Source organism: Myotis nattereri, assembly GCF_964212035.1.
Source record: "Myotis nattereri genome assembly, chromosome: 5".
Classification (NCBI taxonomy): domain Eukaryota; kingdom Metazoa; phylum Chordata; class Mammalia; order Chiroptera; family Vespertilionidae; genus Myotis; species Myotis nattereri.
Genome location: NC_138080.1, coordinates 71,850,663 through 71,874,914, shown reverse-complemented (window position 1 = coordinate 71,874,914; position 24,252 = coordinate 71,850,663). Strand labels below are relative to the sequence as shown.

At 49.3% G+C, this 24,252-nt stretch overlaps 1 protein-coding gene across 1 annotated transcript in view; it reads right to left on the bottom strand.

The window, feature by feature from the left end:
- Positions 1-24,252, bottom strand: part of COL23A1 (collagen type XXIII alpha 1 chain) — a 257,686-nt gene that overhangs the window by 198,937 nt on the left and 34,497 nt on the right. The window lies entirely within an intron of this gene.

Sequence of the window (24,252 nt, the reverse complement as noted above, 5' to 3'; positions counted from 1 at the left end):
TTGCAGGGGCTCCTGAGAGGTGTCCAGCCTGGGGGTCAAGGCTCCCTGCATAAGAACACCAGCTCCAACATCTTCTGTCCTGTGACCTTGGTTCAGTTACTAAACTCTGTGCCTCAGTTTCCTCATCTGTAGAATGGCAATAACAGTGTTACCTACCTCACAAGGTTAGAGAGCGGATTAATGGCATGATTCTTGTAAAGTGCTTAGAAACAGTGCCTGGCACTTACAGTAGTAAGCGCCCCATGTGTGTTAACCATCAAGTAAATCTTTTACTGCTGGTTTACGTGTAGATCTCTCAGCCTTAAAATAGAAATTCCTCGAGGGACGGGCCTCTGTCTGATGGGGGATGCGGGTTTCAAGCATTTCACAGAGACGGCACTGAGTAAATAAAGCTCTGATCGTCACCGTGAGGGAGAGATGAGCTCCGGGGCCCGGAGCTCAGTGATCCATGGTCTTGAAGTACAAGAAATGCCTTCCATGCCAGAAGCCCTCCCCTAGCAATCTATGGACGCAGCCCAAGCAGCTCCACCAGTGGCACTGTCCTCCTGCCCACGACCCTCCTGCCAGCATCAAAGCGCCACTATGAGGACAGCTCCTGGCGACCAAATGCCAGGCCCCACAATCCTGCTGGCCACTCCGGCAGCTCCCATGCGTGGAGGGTCCCAGAGAGCTGAGTGCAAGCAAAGAACTTTTTCTATTGGTCCATCTGGTCCTGGGTGGGCCAGAGGTGGCCGGCAGGTCTGGCATGAGAGGCCACGGGGGCTGCAGGTGCAGATTCCAGGCCCTTCCAAAGCCTAGCCGCCTACTCTGGGGGCAGTCCTCGCCGGACTGGGGGGCTGAGCACACCCGGCCCTCAGCAAGGTCTTCTTCAGGGCGGGCTAAGGCCAAAGACTGCCATCATGCCAGGCCACAAGTCACTGCCAATCTAAAACCTATGTCTTTCACAAATCCTAGAACAGACTTTTATTAGGTACGAGCTGCCAGTGTGAATGTACTGCCCCTACAGAAGAAAGTGCAATTTAAGCCCCTCTTTCCTGTGTGTGGGAACACCATGGTTTGTTTTGGCAATCTGGTCTGTTTCCAATCCAGCTGTTAGAGAAACCACAGCAGGGGGGAAAGAGATAAAGGGGTGCAGATCAGGTCTGGTTCTGAGATGAAGGGGTGTGGATCAGGTCTGGTTTTGCAATACCCCAGAGGGTCTCAATTATATCAAGAGGAGGTTGTGCAGATGTTATAACATTCTTCGAATGAAATTGCTTTCGTTTGCCTAGAAGGACACATTCAGTTTTTTATTCAGTTGATATTTCTAGAGGGTGCCAGAGCCAGACATTGTACTGCCCTTCATGCAGAGGTGAGGGATAGGAGCGGGCTGGCTCTACGACACAGGTCACAAGCCAGGAAAGTGACATACATATAGCCCTGGCCGATTTGGCTCAGTGGTTGAAGGGTTGGCCCAAGGACTGAAGAGTCACAGGTTCAATTCCCGATCAAGGGCACATATCTCCGTTGCAGGTTTGACCCCCCAGCCCCATTCAGGGCATGTGCAGGAGGCAAACAGTCGATGTGTCTCTCTATCTCTCAATCTCTCTCCCGCCCCCCCCCCCCACCCCCCGCGCCGTCTCTTTTCCACTCTCTAAGGATCAATAAAAAAAAAAATACACACACACACAAATTAGAAATTATGACTTTGAGAAAGAGGAGGCTGCTGTAAGGAAGCACACAGACAGTGGCTCACACAACAGAAATTCCTTCAGTCACAGTTCTGGGCACTGGAAGTACGAAAGCAAGGTGTCAGCAAGGTTGACTGGCTTCTGGGGGGTTTGATGGCACTGCGGAGTTTCTTGATGTGTAATCCTGATCTCTGCCTTCACGTCCTCGCTGCGTTCTCCCTCTGTGTGTCTGTCCCTTTTTATAAAGACACGGTCATACTGGATTAGGGATCACGCTAACTGACCTCATCTTGATTGTCTGTGAAGACCCCATTTCTCACAGGTATTGGCGGCGGCGGGGGGGAGGGGTGCGGCGGGTAGGAGTTCAACACCTTTTTGAGAGACACAATACAACTCATAACACGAAGGTTAACTGGCAGCCCATTAAAGCGTGGCTGAGGCCCAGGAGAAGCATGATGGAGGCCAGGCTCGGGGGCCGGACTCAGACTCAGGGCCGGGGTGTCCGATCATTGGAACTGGACCATAGAAGGACCTGAATGAGGAGGAGCCTGACCACGAGGGCTCGCACACCTCCTGAGGCAGCGGCCCCACAGGGAGGACACCAGGGGCCAGGAAGCCTGGCAGGCTGTGACCTTGTGCTAAGTCTCACAGCCGCTGAGGACCCACAGTTAAGCTGGTTCCTTAAGTCCATAGATGCCGGGCCTTCAGACCCCCACTGAGACTCCTGGTGGGACATGCCCACCCAGCAATGCACCCACAGCCTGCAAAGCAGAGGGGCGGCCAGGTCAGCCAGAAGATTTGAGAAGCTGCATGGGAGAAATAAAGAAACAAAGAAAGACAAGTAGCAAAGGCCTGCTTCCTGAGCAGGACTGAGTAACCACGCCACTCCCCAGGGCTGAAGCCTGTCCTTGGCAGCGGGGCTGAGCCTGCTGGGTTCCAGTCCTGGGTGGGTGGCTCCTAGCGTGCCTGGATGACTGACAGTTCTTGGAGGCCCCAGGCTCTCTGGGCGCCCCACGCCACTGTGGCCTGCACACACAAGCAGCAGCTGGGGCCTGAACTCAGGGTCGTGATCAGGAAAACCCGGGGATCCCAGGCACATCCTCCAAACAGATTTTGGGGTTCCAGGAGCCATGGAAATACGCACTCCCATCCATCCAATGAATCACCATCCCGTCTCTCATGGGCAAAGAGGAATGCCTGGGCCAGTGGGAACGGAGGCTTGGTGGGAGGTAGGAAGGGGGGTCTGACCCCAGGCAGGAGACCTGTATGGTTGCTCTTTGTGACATTAATGCAATTACTATGGGATAAAGCAAGGACTTGATACTGCTGTTACCAATTCTCATTAACGATGACAAGATTTACTTAATTTACAAGATTTTATGCTTGCACTGCTTCCCTTACACTGCAAACCTTGGTTTCTGAAGACACTAATGTAATTACTTATGGTTAAATATGTATATTTGTATATATAATCATTTCAAAACAACAATTCCACTTTTATTAGCAACCAGAAGACTACTGAATGCAGTTTAGGTTTTATTTGTGGTTGTTTTTGTCTCTGTCCCACTTGGATTACACAAATTGTTTCAAAGTCACTCAAAAACAATTCTCTGTGAGGTTATGCCATTAATTTTGTATACAGAGCTGTTTGTTTCTGTTTGTTTTCAGTGTTAGGAGATGGCTTTTATTCTTTTTTGTTTAATTTGGGTTTTTAAGTTATGTACAATGTTTACATGGTTCCAAAGCCAACTTATGAAACAAGGTACATTGTTTGGTTTGTAAATCTGTGTTTATTCTTTTATGGTTTCTTTTTCAAGATTTAAGCAAATATGAATATGTACATCCAGCATTCCCCCCTTTTAGTTACGTAAAAGGCAGCACACTACATGCACGGCTGCGCCTGGCCTTTTTCAGTTAGCACTATATCCCGACGGTAACTTGCAGTGATGTACAGAGACCTTCCTCATCCCCTCTTACAGCTTCACATTACCCCCCTGTGCCAACGTGCCACAGTCCCCGACCAGCCCCTTCTGGGTGGAACCTTGGAAGATTTCCCACCGTTGGCTATGTAAAGAGTGCTGGAAAAAAGAAAAGAAAAAAGAGTGTTGAAAATTATAGCCATGCTCATGTAACGTTACTCTTTTAAGAAAACTCTATTTTGAATCCTGTCACACTGTGAACCCTTTGGCCGGTCATTTAATGTTCCATCTTCAAGGTTCTCATCTGTAAAATGGGAATAATAATAGTATCTAGCTCACAGTTCAAAAAGAATTCACTTGCTTAAAATACCCGCCACAGGGCCTGGCACAGAGTAATAGTCAATAAATGTTTGCTGTTTTCTTTCTTCCATTTTGTTTTATTTAGCCTACTACTTTAACAGTTCACTGTATGGCAGGAGAGAGAGAGAAAGGAGAGAGAGAGAGAGAGAGAGAGAGAGAGAGAGAGAGAGAGAGATTTAGTTATTTAGTTATTTAGTTGGCTGGTGGGGTGCTGAGCTCTACCAGAAGTACTGGAGCCATTGCTGTTGGAGCACACAGTGGAGGTTCGCCTGCTCAGCCTGCGGATTAGAGGCTGTAGGTCTGGCCTACTGATTTGTCTACCCCACGGATCCCTCGCCTTATGGGAACCAGTCCCCAGTTTTCCATTATCAAAACAGGGAGCTGCACCCCAGCCATTAGGTGAGCACATGACCCAAGCTTGGCCTCCCAGGATCTCAATGATTGGTTCTGGAATGGTCATATGACTTAGGCCTGGCCTCCCAGGGTCTCCATGATTGGCTCAGGGATAGGCACATGACTCTCTGCAACCAATGAGAATCCACTCTGGAGCTCACTAGGGACTATAAGAAGAGAGACTCTCTTCAGGATGCTAATCTCATTGGATGTAAGCCTGGAGCCGCCAGGGGCCAACGCATGGCAGGAGGGAACAACACAGAGATGGCCTGCCCAGCCCAAAGAAAGGCTCGCAGCAGGCACTCCCCAGCCCTGGACCCATCCCCCTGTGCCAGGCGCTGAACAACTCCCATCACTGTCACACTGACAGAGGATTTCAGTTAGGTGAGCTGAAAAAAAATCCCTTTTCTGTTTAAACCCTTGAGATGTTGCTTCTGGGCATGTCCTCAAAATTGTGACTCAAATAAACTCTTATAAGACTTTTCTATAGGCTGGATATTCTTTGGTCAACACATAAATTAATTCAAAGTCCATCACCACACTTGGTCCCACATCCTGGGGCCACAGGTCTAGGGCGACAGTGTGGATGGACCTGCGGATGATAGCCAGCTGCCCCCACACCGTACAAAGAGGATGCTGTGGGGACGCCGGGGCGCGGGGCAGCAGGGAAAAAATCCATGTTGGGAAGAAAAATACCCAAGTCCAGGTACTGACCATATATTCCCAGCCTCAGAATACCAGTCGCACAGGTTACGATCATCCACAAATGCGTAACACTGGCTGTCAAGACAAGTTATAACTCAGCATTTTCAGAGCTTGGCTTAATAATTAGGAACAAAGCCAAGTGAAGGGACCAAGACCCATTTGTGTTTTCTGTTGAAGTTTTAATTTTTAGAGCTATTTCCCCCCAGAGTCCAATAAAAATAAAATCCTTCTCTTTGAAGCAAAACATTTTCATGCAGAAGAAAGTTGCTGTCTGTTCTAATGGACACCCAAGAGCTGTGTGCTGGGCAAGCTTCTTGGAGCAGCTGAGTTGCAGATGTGGAGGAGGGCTGGGCGGGCTCAGTGCCCAGCCAGCCCTTCTGGGGATGTCTGCTTGGGGGGGGGGGGGGCAGGGAACATCAGATTGCCCTAGGCCCCTTCTGCTCCTCTGTGTGCCCCACCCACAGCACCCCATCTCAGCCTCCCTGCCCATCAGCCTCCTCTGCAGGCTGCCCATCTTGGTGGGGATGGGTCCAGGACTGGGGAGTGCCTGCTGTGAGCCTTTCTTTGGGCTGGACAGGGCCGGCCAAGGAGTGGCACAAGTCCAGAGTCAGTGCAGAGTTATCCAGGGGCTGGGGGCCCTAGCTAGCCTGCGCAGGGAGGGGGTGGCGAGGGAAGGGCAGGTCCACAAACATTCCACAGCCTTCGGATGCCTGGAATCCTTCCTCCTCTTGTCCATTCAGCTCCAGTATCCTCAAACCCCTGCCAATGTTGAGTATGCACCCCTCCCCCCACTGCTTCACTGAGGAAACAGGCCACAGGGGCGACTTTCTCAGCTTCCCAACACCCACCATCCTTCTTGGTGGGCTTGGACCCCACCTCTTCCTGCTTCTTCAGGACTCTCGACACCAAACTCACTGCAGCCCTGTCTCCTGCTCTCCTGGCTGCTCTGAGCTCCTTCTCTTAGAACCCCTCCCGCACCTGTGCCCCTTCCAGACGTTGTCCACTCAGCCTCATCTCTTCCCCGCCACACATACCTCCCATCACTCCTCAACCCACTCTCCCTCCAAATAACGCACCCCAAATTTTAACGTGACCTCTTGAATGCCAAACCCAGAGGACATGTTTTAGTGCTTGGTGCCACCTGACCCTGGTGACCTGCTCACCCGGGGCCTCCATCCCGGCTTTCCTCTCTACAGCCTGGCCTGCCCGTCCCATGCCTTCCCCTTAAGCAGGTTCCCTTCATCTTTGTGGGTTCCTTATGCTGGTGCCATCTCCCCCCCACCCCCACCCCTCCACCCCCCACCCCCAGATCCCTGAGCCTCCGAATCTAATTCCCAGGATCCTGGGCACCTCCACTGTGACATTCCCCGTTGACGATCCTCTCTTCCACCAGCCTGCTCCCCTCTCCTGCTCCTCATGGCCACCCTCACCAGCAGCCGAGACCTCCCATGCCCCCTGCCTCTGTCCCCTCTCATAGGAGATGAAGCCCCAGCCCCAGCAATTCTACTCCAAACACCTGCACAAGAATCAGCTGCCACCTCCTCCTCTTGCCCCAGACCCCTGAGCAACCTCCTCACTCACCCCCAGCCCCTGCCCGAGGTCTGGCCCCTCAAATCCATCCTCTGCTCCACTGAAGGGCCAAAGCACTCAACGCATGTCCTTCCTGAAAACCCCTCATGGACCTTCCTGGCTTTTAGGGTACCTTCAAACCCCGTGATCACAGGATAAATGATCTAAACACTGTGACCCTCTTCCCAGCCTCACTGCTGGCAAGCATCACTTCTCCGCCTGCCCCTCCACCCTGACCCCCACCCCAGAGCCTTGCCCAGAGACACATCTGTCCACAATAATGGACACTTTCCACGCGCACAGCCACCGGATGGCTCGGCTCTGTGTACAGGAAGACCCGCTTCGCCAGTTCTTACAGCAGCAGCACATCGTGCGCCCTCATTCTTTCACTTCGCTGCTCATTACTTAGCATCGGGACAAGTGTGAGGTGCAAGGATACCTGGTGGGCAAGGTGGGCACGGTCCCCACCCACATGGAGCATTTGGGGGAGAATGTGCTTAGAAAGCAGAGTCTGTACATGTGTACAGACTCTGCTTTCTAAGCACATTGACTGGGCGCTTATTTCCCTGAATGCTCCAGGCTCTCACTTGCCAAACACAGTTTTCTCTAGACTAGAGGAGACATTGACCGGTCCTCTCCCAGCGTCTACTTACCCTTCTTAAGTTAGGTGTCGCCGCCCTTCAGAAGCGTCCTGCCTCCTCAGGCCTGGATTGGCTGTCCCTCCCGGTCTCCCCCAAATGCTCCATGTGGGTGGGGACCGTGCCCACCTTGCCCACCAGGTATCCTTGCACCTCACACTTGTCCCGATGCTAAGTAATGAGCAGCAAAGTGAAAGAATGAGGGTGCACGATGTGCTGCTGCTGTAAGAACTGGCGAAGCGGGTCTTCCTGTACACAGAGCCGAGCCATCCGGTGGCTGTGCGTGTGGAAAGTGTCCATTATTGTGGACAGATGTGCCTCTGGGCAAGGCTCTGGGGGATGCGCTCACCCCTTGAGGAGGCCATGATAGGATGCGTCTAGGCCTGGGGCCAGCACCGGCTGGGACACAGACTCCAGTGGTGAGATCTACAGCAACACACCCACCTCCCATCTATCCATCCAGCTCCACCCCCACCCTGCCAAGAACAGCCAGAGCATCTAGCAAGACACACAGTCATTTATTCCTGGGTAAAGGTAAGCCCCTTAATATCTGTCAGTCGTATTCTGCTATCATATCTCCAATGTCTAGAATGGTGCCTGGCAAAAAGGTGTGTGATAAAGATTTGTTACAGAGATAGATGAGTGGATAAAAACAAACCTGTACCCCTACCTGGTGGGAGGAGTAAAAAATGCTGACATCCCAGCATCAAAGACACAGTAGAAAGGGTCGGAGTGCTCCCTAAGGGCTGTCTCTGCGAGTACTGGCAGGAGAAACAGCCCACGTGCCGAGCACTCATAGCACTAAGCAGTGTGCAGGGAGGATGCCAACAAATGTTTCACCTCAATTAACAGGGGAATCTGTTCAACCTAACACCCAGCCTTTCAACATGGCCCTGTTCCCGTCCTCTCTCCTGCCAGCCCAGGCCCTCAGGGACTGCAGTCCCCCTTTTTTTGAGTAGCACACTGCAGTCTGCAGATCTTTTTCAGCTTTTATCATCTTCACCTCCCCCCCCCCCCCCACTGCCCATAATGCAGATGAGGAAACTGAGCTCAGGGGAAGAATGTGTTAGAACAAAGCCCAGGCAGACTGTGAAGCAGGCAAGTGGCTGCTGTAAAAACAATCTAGTCTAATGGGGGGGCTGAGGCGGGGGGCAGCGGGCGGGGAGACACAGACTGAAAGGCCTCCTGGGACCAGGCAGGCAGCATGGTCCAGGTATAAGACAACGGGGAGTGGCAGGGGCTGTGGTGAACTAGAGGCGAAGGCTCTGCAGTGCTACACAGCTCTGGTGGCCCTGCCATGGGGCAAACTGGGCTCTGTACTGCCTGGTCTTCAGTTTATCAGGAATCAGGATTTTGGAATACAGTTTCCTGACTTTTAATACATTATACTGAGTGGATCCATGCCCTGTTAAAGAATGTTTATCTCATTGATCATTGATGTGACCCATCACTGTATCCCAGAGCCTCACACAGGACCTAGGGTCCACCGGGCCTGTCTAGGTAGATGGATGGATGGATGAGTGGATAGTTGGATGGATGGATGCCAGATGGTCAGATGAAGGTATGGATGGCTGGGTGGATGAATGTCAGATGAATGGGTGGATAGATGGTCAGAGGGAAGTAGAAATGAAAAGGGAGGGAATGCATGTGTGATCATTTAAGTTGGACAGTCCCCAACTTTGCTGCCAGAGCAGAGGGCTCGGTGGAGGGACCTGGTCACTGGTTCCCCAGTAGCAGTGCAGAGAGATCTATTGGTTACTCAAAGGCCTCGTCCAAACTCCCATACACCTCCTAGGAGCAAGCACTCATGTGACTCCTATAAATGCTCCCTCATCACCGAAGAGCTGACAGGAGACACACTAAAGCTAAAGGATAAAACCTGGGTCACTTTGGACCAGGGCTCAAGGCTGTGTCAATACACTTGGGAAGGAGACATCTTTAAATGTGACAAAGTGGCACGAGCCACACTGTCTCCATGATTACTGAAAGAGCAGAAAAGATGGGAACATGTAGATGTGGGAGCTAGGTGGACCAGGGTTCAAAGCTCGGTTCAGCCTCGCTCTGGCTATGTGACCTTAAACAAGTCCCTTATCCTGTCTGGGCCTCAGATTTTTTTGTCTGTAAGATGGGGTGATAATATTGACATCAAACCATTTTTATGAGGATTAAGTGAGATGGTACTATGTTATCTGTAAGGCCTTAGCATAAAACCTGGTTTATAGATGACAATCAATAACGGTTAGTTCCATTTTATTCTATTCAATCGTCCAAGTGGTATGATAAAAAGAAGACTTTATAGGAATAAAAAAGTTATTATTAAATTTACTCCCCAAAACAGTTCAAGGCCGAAACTTAAGAATGAGGCAGTTCAAGTGTCTGTCAATGGATGAATGGATACACAAAACATAGTATATAAAAAGGAATGAAGTATTAATTCATACTCAAATGTGGACAAACCTCGGAAACATTCAGTGAAAGAAGCCAGACACAAAAGGTCACATGTTGTATGATTCCTTTCATTTAAATATCTAGACTAGGCAAATTCATAGAGACAGAAAGTAGGTTAGAGGTTACACCAGGGGCTGAGGGTTTGGAGAAATAGGGAGTTATTGCTTAACAGTTACAAAGTTTCCATTTGGGGTGATGAAAAAGTTTTGGGAATTGACAGTGCTGATGGTTGGGCAACATTATAAATAAAATGAATGCCACTGAATTGTACACTTAAAATGGTTGAAGTGGAAAATATATTATACCACAATAATTAAAAAAAGAATATGAACTCTTAACCAAGTAACAATTCTCCTAGTTTGCCTAAAAAAGACGAAAGAGTTACATGACTTCATGACATATAAACCTTAAAATCTTTCAGCATTAACTAGATAAAGTTGTCTTTTGCCCCTTGAGACCTAAAATGTGTTTTCAGTTTATGAAATGAAATTTGGAAACATGACCTGGATGTTTTGCTTTCTGTAACTTGGGAGCAAGAGAGGAAGAAGAGGAAAACTCAGCAGGCACATTACTGCCTTTGGAGGACAACCAGCCATGGGATAGGATTTTTCTGCTCTCCCATTAAAATATATATCCTATATAATAAAAGGCTAATATGCAAATCAACCAAATGGCAGAACGACTGGTCACTATGACACCCACTGACCACCAGGGGGCAGACACTCAATGCAGGATCTGCCCCCTGGTGGTCAGTGTGTTCCTACAGGGGGAGCACCATTCAGCCAGAAGCCAGTGGTGGGAGCCTCTCTGCCTCCGCGGCAGTCAGACATCCCTCGAGGGCTCCTGGACTGCGAGAGTCCACAGGCTGGGCTGAGGGACGCCCCGCCCCGTGAGTGCACGAATTTCGTGCACCAGGCCTCTAATATATATATATATCTCCACATGAATTCCAGTTGGAACATATCTTACTTAACAGGGACAAAAGTTTGGTCCCAGTCGTCTACCCCGGGACTGGGAAAGGCATGGCCACCTTCCCCATGCAGCCGGGGATCATCTGAAAGCTTCACACACCCTACCCTAGTCCAGCAAGGACAATGGGGCCACTCACAGCCATCCTCAACCTCAAGGGGTGTCCACTAGTCTTTTGAGAAAGAATGTACCCAAGGATAAGCAACAAGCTAATACTTGAGGACAATGGGCATTGTTGGAGGGCAGAAGGGGGTCTGGGGCACTGTCTGTGATCCTCGGGCAGTCTGGTGACATGGTCAACACCATAAGTCATAGTCCAGGCAGACACCCAGCACCCAGACAGGGGCACTGTCCAGGCTCCAGAGTCAGTGCACAGGGACTGCTGATCACTTCTGCTGAAGGGCATCCTTCCTTATGTCTTGCAGTCTCCCCCACTGTCTGCAAATAGGAAGGTCCATCCTGAATCCTTGGACACCAAGCCTGGCTTTCACGGTATAATTCTCACAGAGATAGTGTCAATAATGGATGGTACACCCCAAACCCTGTATTTTCTGTCCCTAGCATCACCTCCTATCCAGGCCCAGAGCTGAATTTTTTAAAAAAAATATGTTTTTATTGATTTCAGAGAGGAATAGAGAGGGTGAGAGAGAGAAACATCAATGATGAGACTCATTGAGTGGCTGCCTCCTGCATGCCCCCCACTGGGGATCGAGCCCGCAACCCAGGCATATACCCTTGACCAGAATCGAACTCAGGATCCTTCAATCCATAGGCCAGTGCTCTATCCACTGAGCCAAACCGGGTAGGGCCAGAGCTGCATTTTTAAAAAACTCCATGTTGTGGACAAGCTCCTAGCAATTCACGTGGCCCGGAGTGGAAGATGGCTTTCACTGGAACTGGCCCGGAAGAGCAGCTCCAAAGCTCTGTTCCTGTTTAACCACAGACAGAAATGTCCCTCCTCGGTGTCCCGGGAAGCATTAGGGCGGGTGCTTTTATAGCCGTTTCTTTCATTCGCTGCCACGCTTTATCAGCACATGTAATTATTTCCATGACCAAACCGACAGTGCATGTGAAACTCAAAGCGACACACAGAAAACCCGAAGTGAGGCCTGGAGTGAAGCACCATGGGAAAGACACTTTTCTCAAGGTGGGCAACACACGCCCCAGACCCCGACCTACCTGAGCCAGGGCCACACTGCGACACGGCCCTGCTCCCGGGGCCCGTGGACTGTGAACACGGCGGTCACCCGCTGAATTCGCCGTCACCCGAGAACCTCTCCCGTCCGTGACGGTGTGCCTGCGTGGTCTCTAACAAGGACCTTGAAGATGCAAATACCCAGGGGAGTGAGCATCGGAAGGAAAACTGGGTCTGTGTCACAGGGCCAGGATCTCTGGGGAACAACTGCTTTTAGTGTGGCAGTACATCCGTCAGGACTGGTATCTCAGAACGGGGTAAAATTAACAAAAAACAAAGAGAATGCATTGCCTTTCTTGACTGAAAAATCCATGAGATTCAGGCTGGATCCAGGGGCTCCAATGACACCATCAAGAGTCTCCCTCCCCGTCTTGCTGTTCTGGTTTCTCTGTGTGTGTTGCTTTCCTCATGGTGGGAGGGGGGAGGGATATGCATCCTGAGGCCCCCGCAGCGCCAATTCCGCTAGTTCCGCAACCCAGTGTAAAGATACCCTGTCTATCCCAAAGGCTCCAGGAAAAGTCTAGAACCTGCTTTTTGGGGGGCTGACTGGGTTAGGTGCTTATCACTAGATGGTGGAGTCAGCCCACTCCAATCCATAGCTGGGGACTAGAGAAGGGGGTTTTGCCCAAAGGAAAACCAGGATGCGGTCACCAAAAGGAGGGGGACAGATGCAATACTGTCCAGCACAGGCCAACATCCTGGTGATGGTTGGGCCTTGACCTGACCGATCCCTGGCCCTTCTCACCTAATGGGGACATCTGACCACACCTGCCGATTCTTCTGCAGACCTTCCCAGCTTCTAGGCCAGCCTGGCCACAGGCAAGCAGGCAGCGGCTGACTCTTGCCTCCTTGACATCACAGAACAGGGTTTATTTCTTCAGAGTTCCCTGTCCAGAGTCTTACAGACTGGTGTGGCTCAACAATGGACTGATTCATTCACTCACTCACTCACTCATTCATTCATTCATTAACCTAACAGCTGTTTGGGAGCCCAGGGCTCTGCTAGACTCCATTTCCGCGTGTATTGCCTTTTCAATCCACGTAACTCTGTAAGGTAAGTCTTCTCCCCATTGTCATGTTGAAGAAACCAAGGCAGAGGTTGAATAACATGACTAAGCTCATCGGTGAGTAAGAACAGGCTACAATAGTGGTGGGGACCCCAGGACCCTAAGGCTTTGCCTAATAAAATCAGTGGAAAAGAGAAAATGACAATGAGTCCAAGGCTCACAGGAAAAGCCTCATCAACATGGAGAAAGACCTCCCAATAAAGGGGGAGAAAAATACCCCAAACGGGTAACAGTGGAAGACGGTGTCGGCCTGCGGTAATGGACAAACACTGCATAGGCAGGCTGACAGAGGTGGTGTCTGGGAGTTCTGGAGAGGAAGAAAGCACAGTGGGAGGGGTGTGAGGTTGTGGGGTGAGGTAGAGTAATCAGAGAGGACCTTCTGGAGGAGGTGAGGTTGGGAGGACTTTGAAGCAGAGGGCAGATTCTGGGCTGGAGGATGAGAAGCAAAGGCATGTAGTTGGGTATGGGCATGGGAGTCAACATGTGCGGGTGCACCTTCCTAGCGTCCCTCCACGTTCTGTTACTGGCACTCCAAATTCCTCTGGAGAGCCTCCGGGGAGGCACCCGTTGCCATGCTCAGCCCACGTGGGTTTCGTGGGGTTGATCTTAATCCTCTTCCCAAGGGTGGGCATCTGACCCAGGCCTGGCCAAGCAGCTACAGTGGCGGGTTTGTGGAACATGTGGCTATGGCCAGACCTGTGGTGGTCCTTTGTGGGATCCTTCTGGGACCACTGTGGTTGTACTGCTGGTAGGATGGGACCTGGAGCTGGCAGGTCCTCACAGGGGAAGAGCTGCCTGGGAATGAAACCAACCTGGGAACGCAGAGCCAGGGACAGGCAAACACACCAAGATGATGTCAACTGCCCCTGAAACCAGAATTCCCCAGAGCCCAGTAAACGTCCTTTGATGCTTAAGCCTGTTCCAGTTATGTGCTCATCACCCTGGTGTAGGCACACAGCCCCTAGGGGGCAGGGAGGGGCTGCCAGGTGAGTCTGCAATGGGGTATCTCCATTCCTGAGCTTGGGGGCCAATGATCCAGAGGGGTTCAGGCTAGCCACAAAGGACTTGAGCCCCCAAATGTGGGCTCAGGCTCAGAGCTGCCGTCCAGTGTTCCCTCAGCCACACACCTCTGCTGCCAGATGTCCCGGTCAATAAATGGCTGTCATGAGGGTGAGGGAATGGTTCAGCCACACTGCTCCTCGGCAAACCTGGTTATGATATTAAATGACGTGTTCCCCTGCTCTTATCTTCATTCATCCTCAGACTGCTGTGTCCACAAAGATGGCCTTGCTCGTCGCAGTCCCCCAGGTGGGAGGGGGGAGACTGCCCCGGCATTCAGGCCAGTCAGGGAGGGGAGGGACTGGTCTGGGAGCTGAGCCACACCCCAGAGGCACCATGCAGGAGGTGTCCAAAGCCAAACTGCAAAGGTGTGCTGGTCACTAGAGGTGCAGACCACAGGCGTGGGGCAAGCGTGGCTGGTGGGGTGGAAGCAATGAGGAGGTGGGTGCTGAGCGTGGTGGCCGCAGGGTGAAGGCCCGTGGACCTGGGGCTGGTCTAGGCCGAATCTCACTGGCCCTGGAGCTTTTCCTTCTGTGCCAGATGAAGGAGCTGGCGGAGTGTCCTTGAGGGAATGCCTGAGCCCGACAGCTCTCTAAATGTTTTCACAAACACCAATCTCTCCCAGCTTCCTGACTTCCAATACGAGGAGCCTTGGCCTCCTCCACTTTTCCATCTGTCGTCCTGAGATCAGCGGCTGACCCCCTCATCTCCCGCCTGGGCGGCTGCCAGGCCCTGGGGCCCACCTCAGCCTTGCACCAGAACAGCTCTGACTCGGCTTCTATTTCCAGGAGGCGGCTGGATGACTGGTGTGTCACAGCTTGCACCAGGCACATCACTGAGTACAAACCGTCCTCGTGACTTGGTCACCAACTGGGGTGAGGTGGGGGAGGGGTGCCTGGCCTATGCAAACAGCTGTGGCCCCAGTGAGCTACAACTGCTGTACCTGCTTAGGACAGCTTTCCCCGTCTCCCCTGGGACCTGGCTACAGGCTGCTGCTGCTCAGAGCCCCTTCTCAGCCCTCTTTGCAGCAAACCTGGGATGGCTGAAGGTGGCTTGGCCCTAGCCAAACACAACCTCTCATTCCTCAGATAACCAGTGGGACGAGACAGATTGCACAGTCCCCGACTGACAACCAGAATGGGGAGGGCCCTGGCATAAAGTCCCGGCTACAGCCCACACACCTGAGGCATATGTAAAAGCTGGCTTGGGTGTGTCACCTATTGACGTGGGTGGAGTTCACCTAAAGGACCTTTGGAGGTCCTGTCCCAGCCGAGGCCTGAAGTCACCCCTGTGCAGAATCGAGAAACTGAGGGCTTCAACTAGGGGCTTTACAGCAGGCACGTTTTTGGCTGAATTTGTTTACCTGGTGGTTGATGAAGTCTTATCCCTTTAAAAATAATCAGGTCATTAAGAGGAACCTCTGATAACCTCATGTCTTGGGCAAGGCTCCTGGGGCCAGCTCACTTTGTGGCTGCCTTAATCTAAAACATATGGGGATGGAAATGGCCTTTTAGGCGGAGTCTTGGAGAGACAGAGCAGCAGGAGTGTCCCTCCACCTAATGCCACATGCATTCAGCTAAAAGGCCCCAAGATGCCCTGAGAAAAAAGCTCCAGAAACACACACAAGCTGGTCCCTGACAAGTCTAAGCTCCTGAGTTGCAGCTTACAAAGGTATATGCACATGATACTTCTTGGGTCATACAGTAACCCCACAAAAGTGGGGCAGTGGCTATTATTGTCCCCATTTTACAGCTGGAGAAACTGAGTCTCAAGGCATTGAAGGTACTTGCCCAAGGTCACATGAAAGTGAATGGGTGCTAGGAATTGAATGTTTATGTCATCTCAAAATGCATATGCTGAAACCCTAACACCAATTTGATGTTATTTGGAAGTGGAGGCCTTTAGGAGATAATTAGGCTTAGATGAGGTCATGAGAGCGGAGCTTAATGATTTGTGCTCTTATAAGAAGAAGACTAGAACTCCTGGTCTCTCCACCATGTGAGCGCACAGAAAGGATGTGGAGAGAGCGGGAATTCTAGTCTTGTCCTCTTCTTGCCCCATTTTCAAGTGTACAGTTCAGTGGCATTAAGCACTTTCACAGTGTTGTGCAACCATCACCACCAATCATCTCCAGAACTTTTTTCATCATCCAAACGGAAACTCTATACCCATGAAGCAATTTTCCATTCTCAACTCCCCCAGCCCCCGGCCCCTACCATTGTACTTTCTGTCTCTATAAATTTGTCTACCCGAAGCGGCTCATAGAAGTGGAATCATGCAGTATTTGTCCTGTTGTGCCTGGCTTCTTTCACTTAGCATAATGTCCTCAAGGTAATCCATGTTGTATCATGTATCAGAATGTCCTTCCTCTTTAAGCCTGAATAATATTCCATCATGCATTCCGTTTACCTATTCACTATATCACAACTCATCCTCATCACTGGTGCCAAGGAGCTGAACAAGAAGCTCCTCCTTCCTTCTCACCAACTAGGCCCAAATGGCTTGTTCACTTGTCAGTGTGGTCTCGGTCCACCGTCTCTGCTTCCAGGAATGATTCCTGCAGAAACACATGTGGACAGGAGGTGCACTGCCTAACGGTGGCGGGCAGCCGGTTATTTTTTTACATCCTAACTTACCGTTTGTCAGGGACCAGTACTTTTGTGAAATACAATAAAATAAAGTAGAAAATGAAATTTAGAAAACCAAAAACATGAAAGTACTAGCTCATTTTTTAAAACATAAGATTCAACAGACATAAAAATTACTGGTTAAAATGCTATAAAAGTTTCCAAACACTCCCAATTTCTATCCCAATCTTGTTACAGACCCATAACCAGGTCCAGCACTCATTCAAAAACCACATTTTGAGTAGCACTGCCTGGAACATTGCTTAAGAGCAAAAATAAAAACATCTAAATGACCACCAGGAACATGCTTGTTGAGTATACTTTGGTATATCCATATTATGGTTTAGCAATAAAAAATAATGAAGCATATGAGTTAGCAATTCCACGCCTGAGTACATGACCAAGAGAAATGAAGACATAAGTTTTCCAAAAAAACTTGTACAGGAATGTTCATAGCAGCTTTACTTATAATAGCCAAACAGTGAAAACTCAAATGTCCATCAATAGGTGAATGCATAAACAAAATGTGTTTATGGCCTACACTAAAATATTATTCAGCCATAAAAAAAGGAATGAAATCCTGAGACATGCCACAACACGGATGAACCTGGAGAACGTTATGCTGAGTGAAAGAAGCCAGATACAAAAGGACACATATTCATGATTCCATTTAAATGAAATGCCCAGAATAAGCAAATAGAGAGAAACTGAAAGTAGATTAGTGGTTGCCAGGGACTGAGAGTGACAGAGGGATTGGAAGGTGATGGGGTTGATGAAATGTTCTAAAAATGGTTATGGTGAAGGTTACATAACTCTGTGTATCTACTTAAAATCACTGAATTGTATACCTTAAATAGATGAATTACATGGTATAGGAATTTTAACTTAATAAAGCTAGTATAAAAATAATGCAGATTTCTATAGCTATTACTGTAAAACAACTGAATTATTTAAAACCAACAAAAAATCCTAGGTCTAGATGTTTTTATTGGTGATTTCTTCCAACTATTTAAGAAAGGAGCAACACTACATCTAACCCTAATTATTCCAGGGAACAGAAACAGGGCAAACATTTCCCAACTCATTTTATGAGGTCAGCATAATCTTGATAACCAAAACCTCACAAGAGAAGAAAGGAAAAGTACAGACACTCTTTCTATCAAGACAGATACAATATCCCCCAAAAAACTGAATCTAGCAGCATATTAAAATAATGTATCCCACCCAAGTGGAGTTTACCCAGGAATGCAAGGATAGTTAACATTCTAAAATCAATCAGGGTAACACTATTTTGACAGAAAAAAAGGAAGAATTATCATATGATAACCTTATAAATGCAGAAATATCACTTGACCAGTTTTAATACCCAACCATAACTTTTCACAAAACCTCTGAGCAGACTAAAAGAAAGAAAGTTTAATCTGACTGATAGCTACTAAAAACCTAAAGCAATGGGCATGCTTACTGTGTCCTCTGAGTTCAGTTCTGAAAACAGGGTGCCTTCTATAGGAATGGTAATAATTCTATCCTGCACTATTGAAGGCTTTTGCCAAAGCAATGAGTCAAGAAAAGAAATGAAAGGCATAAGAACAGGAAACCAATAAAACTCTATAGACAATATGAGAGTTAACACATGAATGTGGCAAGGATGCTGGAAACAAGGGCAACATGAAAAATCATCAGCAGAAACAGAAAGCAGATTTCTAAACTGTTATTATTATTTAAACCAGTAAATTGGTAGGAAGGAATCTAATAAAAGTTTGCAAGCCCTCTGCACTTAAAAATGTAAAATGTTATGCCATGTTCATACATTGGAAGCCTCACTATTGTGAAGATGTCATTTCTCCCTAAATTAATTCTATAGTCAACAAATCCCATTCAAAGTCTCAGCAGCTTTTTTTTTTTTTTTTTTTTTTTTAAAAAAAAAAACAGAAATGGCAAACAGATTGTAAACCTTATATGGAAATGCAAAGGCCAAAGAATAACCAAGACAATCCTGAAGCACAAAAACACTGAAGCTTTGGTAACTAAAATAATGTGGTCCTGGCACAGGGATTAAAAAAAAAAAACAATGGAACAGAAAAGGCAGTCCAGGCGAAGACCTGCCCAGCCACCAGGATGGCTGAAATAAAATAGACAGAAAATGCCCACTACTGGCGAGACTGTGGAGAACCTGGAATTCTGGAATTCTCATCCACCCTTGGGGAGACGATCGCCATCTTTGGAAAAGGTGTATTTACTGAAATTGAACATCTGCACACCTTATGCACAGCAATTCTTCTGTACAGTGTAAACATACAGAAATGCACACATATTTTCACAAAACACATACAAGATGGCTCATAGCAGCACTGCTCATTATAGCCCCAAATCTGGAAATTATACAAATGCCCAACAACAGAATGATGAATAAAGAAATGAATGATTCAAAACTACACACAGCAACATGGATACATACACTGCTCAGCTGAGGACTAAAGAATCTATACCATGTGCGTCCACCCATCTAGAGCTTAAAACAGGCAAAGCTGGCCTTCTGTGTGTGTGCACGAGGTGGCCGTGGGAGAGTCTCTGGAGGGCAGGTCATGTGCTGGTCCTTGACCTGGACACAGGTGTGCTGTGTCTGGCAATTCATCACACGGCATTTAGGAAATGTGCTCTTGCCTGTATAAGTTTTATTTTGACACACAGTGAAAACAAATAATGAGGCAGACATCAGAGGTATGAATATGTTGATATCAGAATGAGAGCGTATTAAGTGTGTGTGTATTCACTGCCTTTCCACTGCCTCCTGTGGAAGCACTTTAGCTTACCACCCCTACCCCCACCCCCACCCCCCACCCCCACCTCCGTCACCGTGGCTTCAGAGAGGCTGATGGGAGAAAGGACAGGAAGGCCAGCATCAAAAGGAGCTGGGAACAAAGCGGGAGACTTTCACATTGCAGAGTGAACATGATTGGGAAAGTGAAAATGACTGATGTGGAGAGAAACTGGAAAAGGTCCAGGAAGGCAGAGGAGGAAGGACCAGCGCTCTTGGAGGAAAAGGCTGTTGGGGGAGGAGAGCAGGCCAGAGAGATGCAGGGACCCCCCCAGCTGACTGCCTGGAGTCAGGGTTTGGTGGTGATTTGAGCATGGCCGTGGGCACCTGGAGCCTATTCAGGTTGACTGACAAAGAACGGTACTTTTAAGTTGTGAAGACAAAGAACAAAGTTCAGGATACCATGCATCGTTTTATTTCTGAAGAATTTAAAAGTGGGTATTTGGTTGCCCTGGCCCGTGTGGCTTGGTTGGTTGGAGTGTCATCCCTACACCAGAGGTGGCGGGTTGGATTCTCAGTCAGGGCACATACCCAGGTTGAGGGTTCAATCCCTGATTGGGGTGTGTAGGGGAGGCAACTGAGCAATGTTTCTCTTTCACACCAATGTTTCTTTCTCTTTCTAGAATAACAAATAAATAAATGTGGGTATTTGTTTAAGTACAGGAAAAAGTCTGGCGGAATGTGCACAAAAGTGATTCAAGATTTACATCTAGTTCATGGGACGGCCGAGGGTGGGGAGGTGGAGGTACAAAGCAGACTTTTTTTTTTTTAACTTTAGAGCTATGGGTTTTTCTGTGTTTTTTGTTTTGTTTGTTTTGTTTTTTTTTGAGTAGGGACAGTGAGTTAATTTTAAGCACGGTTTACTTTTACAATAATAAGTTGTAAAGACTGGAAAGGGGTCCCTGGAAGGAGTGAAAATTGATGAAAGAAATACCAATAACAAGATATGCAGATGAATGGTGTGGAGGAAAACTAGAAAAGGTCCCAGCAGAAAGAAGCAAAGAAGTCAATTTGAAATGACTTCTGATGAAAGTGAAAGAAGAAAGTGCCAAAGCAGAACTGCATCTGAACATCAAAAAGACAACAATCATGACCACAGAAGAAACACACAACTTTAGCACAGGCCATGAAGACGCTGAAATGGGAAAAGATTTTGCTCATTTTGGTTTTAGTCATCAATTCAAATGGAAACTAAAGCCAAGAATTCAAGGGAAGACAGAGACTCAGAAGGGCAGCCATGATAGCGTTAGAAAAGACCGCTAACAGCAAAGATGTGCCATTAGAGACCCAGGCTGAGCTCATCCACACCCTCGTCTTCTCACTTACTATGTGTGGATGTGGAAGTTGGACAGTGAAGAAGGCTCATAGGGAGAATAAGCGGATTCACTGGAAACATGGTGTTGGAGGAAAGCTCTATAGATAGTGAACTTCCCAAAAGACAAACAAGTGAGTCCTAGAGCAAATTAAACCTGAAACATTGCTGGAAGCAAAAATGAAAAAATTGAAGCTGTCCTACTCCAGGCGCAACAAGAGCAGTCAGGGTTCTCTGGAAAAGACAATGATGCTGGGGAAAATAGAAGACAGCAGGAAAAGAGGAAGACCAAATATGAGATGGGTGGACTCCATAAAAGAAGCCATCGGCATGCTTCTACAGGAGCTGAGCAGGGCTGTGGGGAAAGCGCACTGTGGACATCACTCATTTGTAGGGTCACTGGGAGCATGTAACACAGTGAGGTGGGAAATGAGCAGCTCACTTCCTAAGTGAAGCCTCGGAGACCAACTCAGTCGGCCTTAGGGGATTCTGGCCAGAGGGTTTGGAATCATCCCACAGCCAATTCTGAGAGGCGCACAGTCCCTGCCCCCCGTGAGGATGGGGCAGATCTGGGTTCATGCATCACTTCTCCATCCCCCACTCACCTCCACCTTCTTCCACCGAGACAATCTCCCTACATCCCGAGGTACCCTCTCCCTCCTGCAAGCAGTCTCTCCTGAGCATCTTCCCCCTCCACACATACAACGTCCCCCTCCTTACTACCTCCATGGTGAAGGGGCCAGTGTCCCAGTGCAGAACTTGACCCACACAGCCCCCTCTACTCCTAGTCCCGGATGGAGCACCTGGATCCCTAGTGGGGAAAGAAAGAGTTCAGAATGTACACTTTAGGGCACAAAGAGGAACAGAGAGGCACTATTTGCCCTCCTGGAAATTAAGCCCAAATCCTGCCTCAGGGGTGGCGGGGGAGGAAGAGGACAGTCACTCCCAGGCACCTGCTCCTGGTCTTCCTCGGGAGACAATCCCTGTCCTCTCAGAGCACCCCCCACACAACATACAGAGAAAATGCTAAGAACTACCTCCCTCCCCGAAGGTCACTGCAAGGCCCACGGTCACACGTCATAAAGATGCTGTCCTGGAAGCACTTGGGCCCACAGGGTCTGTCTTTATCCTCAGCTGTGTGACAGCCAGTTCCACCAACGGGAAGTGATGCTCAGGGTAAAGTCACTGTGCAGTCCTTCTATGGTGGCACAGCTCAGGCGCATTCTCTGAGCTTTGCTTCCAAGTCACCTGCTGCCCACCCACTCAGGGGCTCAGGTGGCCTTGTCTATAAATTTTAAAATATATAATTAGTTATTCCAGAGAGGAAGGGAGAGGGAGAGAGAGAAAAACTTCTATGATGAGAGAGAATCATTGATCAGCTGCCTTCTGTACACTCCCTATTGGGGATTGAGTCTGCAACCAGGGCATTTACCCTGACTGGGACTCGAACCATGACCTCCTGGTTCATAGGTCAACACTTAACCACTGAGAAACACTGGCCAGGCAGCTATACATTTTTTAAAGATACATTTTCCAAAAAGCACTGCAAGGGAAGAGGGATGCGTGAGCTTCTAACAGGGGAGGTGGTCCAGGCCCTCCTTGATCCTGGTCATGCAGTTGTCCTTTGTCTGATGGAAGTTCTTTCCTAGTGAGCTCTGTTTCCCTTGGAGCCTCAGCCTCCAGGAGCTGAACTTCTTTCTGTGCAGGCCTGTGAGTGAGCAGGCGACAAGGGGCAATTCTGAAGAAATGACCAGACAACAGGCCACTTCAAACCCATTAGGGTCATGAAAATCATGACCTGGTGGGAAAGGCAGCTCAGCTGGCATTCAGGCATTCAGTCCTATTTCTAAAGATGGGGCTGAAGAATAAAAAAGAATAGTGGGGCGGGGAAGAAGAGGCTGGGATCCTGAGGGAAACCCCAAGACCACCCAAATGCTGACTACAGATCTTCTATGAGGAAAGAGTTGCTCTCCTGCCATCTGTGAGCAGGAGGTTCACACAGGGATTCTTGCATCAAAGAAACTAAGAGTCTCAGCAGAAATGACATTCTTTTCTGTGGAGGAGGCAACAAAAGTAAAGTGCCCCATCCTATGCTGTCCTTGCTCCCTTAATGCCCACGAAATGATCTGTGTCTGGCTCTCCCACCTCCTGGGGGCCTAAGGGTAAATAAACAGACTTTATTAGATGCCTACTGTATGCCAAAAATGTTCCGAGGCTACACTGAGATCGATGTCCCCCATACATTGATCTGAGTGTATCCTGAAAACAAAGCCATCAGGTACATAATGCTATTCCATTTTACAAATGAGGAGTCAGATAAGGTGTCTGAGGTCACATAACTGATAGGTGGCACAACTGGCATTCACGGGCAGGCTCACCTGCATCCCAACCCAGACTGCGAGCTCCCCATTGCATCCCGGCACTCAGGTGGGGGGGTCCTCTCTGGGCCTCTCAGCCCTGCAGTGGAAGCCCCCGGGGCAGAGGGGTGGACACTGGGTCCAGGCCCACCCAGAAGGACTCTCTCTCCTGAGACCCTGAATCTCGGGCAAGAGACACGCATGGAACAGTCGGTGCAGATGCTCGGCTGAGGCTTCTACTTGGGGGCTGCCCACCCTTTCCTGCAGCCTGGACCTGGGAGCTGCCCTGCACGCTGCCCTTCCATGCCTCTTCCTCAGCGGGCACTTCGCCTCTGTGAGCTCCTGTGTTTCTTCCACTACTCCCCCTGTCTGTCTCAATCTGCCTGAATGACTTTCTGTTGCTAGTGACCAAAGAACGCTCATCTGTTCGCCATCCATCGGGTCTCCCTCCCTCGCCTCTGCTCTCAGAACAGCGCAGACGGACAAGGCCAGCCCTCTAGCCGCCTCCCTCCTCCCGCACCAGCTGGGCCGTCCCAGGCTATAAACACTTAGGGAGGATGAAATGAGAACACCACGTGACAGAGTGGCCTGGAGCAATCTAGATTAAGAGATAAAGGAAAAGTGGGGACATTTCCATGTGTTTTGGTCATAACCAATCCTATCTACAATTTAGCAAGGGCAGCTCTGTCTATGCCACCAGCCCAACAAGGATAAAAGGCACACAGGAGGATGGGGCAGCAGGTTCATGGCAGGGCATGCCCATGCCACCTCTCAAGGCTGCGGATAGCTCAGCTTTGGGGTGGCACACGGAACCTCTGTGAGGCCTTGGGAGGAAACACCGAGAGGCTCAGTGGTCAAAGGAGAGAGAAGACGTGCAGAGGCGAGGCTCCCAGACCAGGGAGCAGTAGGGGAGTGCCCTGGTCTACACAGCTCCCAAGCCCTCCTCAGTGTAGGCAATTGAGCTGCAAAGGGTTGAGAAGGCTTTTCAGGAAGAATATTTCTGCACCATTTCCCTGTAGGAAAACATTTCTGACCGAGTGGCAAGTCCCCCAAGCCATCAGGCAAGACCGGATCTGATTCACGGAAAAGGGACCTTGGCCAGGGCCAAACCAAATGCTAATGACTTCCAATCATTGGCCTCCGAGC